Raw genomic sequence first — 2,066 nt, 5'->3', positions numbered from 1 at the left:
TGGAAAGACCACCCGTTACCATCTGGCAACATTGTAAGACACCCTAATAAATTTTGTTTTTTGGCTCCTACCACTTGTTCCTCCTGAATTTCACTTCATTGCTTGAACCGAGTTTGACTACATGGTGCTCTCCACACTAGGCAACCCCATGTGCTTTTTTTTCCAAACTCACAACCTGAACTAGCACTGCCTTGCCTAAGTGTCCAGCACTGCTTTCTGCCTGCGCACTACATAATCTTTGGTTGTTAGTATTTGTCCCAGCACTGACCTCCAGCATTGGAACTGACTGAGTAGAAATCCTGTGCTTCCATCTGTGGCAGTGCAGCACTGATCACTACACCTCACACCACATTCACAATGGTAATAGCAGTCACATATCCTCTATATTACCCATGGCCATAATAATTGCAATCGCAGAGGGTTTGACTGGGCCCGTGCTGGGGGAAGAGGGCGCCAGTACCTGCTGAATGTCTGTTTGAGGATGCACAATCACCTGAAATATTGTTGTGGCACAGAGACTCACTCGGTCCCTGCACTGCTTCACCCACCACCGGCCAATCAGAGGCCAGCAGCTGACACTGGTGTGCAAGGTATTGTTGTTCCATGATAGAAACGTTTTCCCGCCCACACGGTATAGCCTATATTCGGGCTACATGATGCTTGGTCTCAACATAGATCAAGCTGACAAACTTCAGTCCTTGCCACTGCTACATGGTAGCGTGAATGCAGGTGAGTAGGCTCACATTGCGGCCTGTGCGGTGATGTGACTAGTCCAATTTTTTTCAACCTGTTTGTCACAGTACCCAGGGGATGTATTGTGACCATATTCACTTTATTTCTGCTGCTATGTAATGTAGCAACAACTTACAATGATTATATGCCGCACAACCTGTGCCATGGCCAAACACTGTGTAACTCAGAATCAATATATTAAACAGTGTAATGTAAAGCCGAAAAAAAGATTCACAGGACTCCATGGGAATCCAATTAGGGTCATGCAAAGTTACACATTCGGTCAAGAGATATTACACTGTCGCTGAAGAAGTTTGCGGGACCTTGGTTCGGCTACAAAAGATCCTGCTGATCGATTGTCTCGAGTCTGTAAATTATACACTTCACATGTATGAGGACACATGCATGCAGTTATTGCTTCACATATGAAAATTGTAACCATAAGAATAGAGAGTGATGTAGATACACATTTATTTATAGTGATATATGGCAAAAAAATGGCAGCACTCCAAACGTGACATAGTAAAAAATCATCTTTATTCACCCATATATGCACAACATTTCGGCTCTTCAAACTGTGAACCTTTCTCAAGCCATGAACATTCACAGAGTATAAACACGGTACGTATAGGTTATACTATCTATAATCAATGATTAATCAATATACATCAGGAAAGCATAGTGCATGTATATATATATATATATATATATATATATATATATATACAGTCATATGTTAAAGTTTGGGCACCCCTATTAATGTTAACCTTTTTTCTTTATAACAATTTTGGTTTTTGCAACAGCTATTTCAGTTTCATATATCTAATAACTGATGGACTCAGTTATATTTCTGGCTTCAAATGAGGTTTATTGTACTAACAGAAAATGTGCAATCTGCATTTAAACAAAATTTGACCGGTGCAAAAGTATGGGCACCTCAACATAAAAGTGACATTAATATTTCGTAGATCATCCTTTTGCAAAAATAACAGCCTCTAGTCACTTCCTGTAGCTATTAATGAGTTCCTGGATCCTGGATGAAGGTATTTGTGACCATTCCTGTTTACAAAACAATTCCAGTTCAGTTAAGTTTGATGGTCGCCGAGCATGGACAGCCCGCTTCAAATAATCCCACAGATGTTCAATGATATTCAGGTCTGGGGACTGGGATGGCCATTCCAGAACATTGTAATTGTTCCTCTGCATGAATGCCTGAGTAGATTTGGAGAGTTGTTTTGGATCATTGTCTTGCTGAAATATCCATCCCCTGCGTAACTTCAACTTCGTCACTGATTCTTGCACATTATTGTCAAGAATCTTCTGATACTGAGTTG

The 2,066-nt window shown here is 40.8% G+C and overlaps 1 protein-coding gene across 1 annotated transcript in view; it reads right to left on the bottom strand.

Moving 5' to 3' along the window:
* Positions 1-2,066, bottom strand: part of NPFFR1 (neuropeptide FF receptor 1) — a 623,293-nt gene that overhangs the window by 374,919 nt on the left and 246,308 nt on the right. The gene's annotated exons all lie outside the window — the stretch shown is intronic.

The sequence above is a fragment of the Dendrobates tinctorius genome, unplaced genomic scaffold (assembly GCF_039654945.1).
Source record: "Dendrobates tinctorius isolate UK_male_01 unplaced genomic scaffold, ASM3965494v1 ptg000089l, whole genome shotgun sequence".
Classification (NCBI taxonomy): domain Eukaryota; kingdom Metazoa; phylum Chordata; class Amphibia; order Anura; family Dendrobatidae; genus Dendrobates; species Dendrobates tinctorius.
The sequence above is the reverse complement of the archived record's forward strand: the minus strand, read 5'-3'. Positions and strand labels throughout refer to the sequence as shown.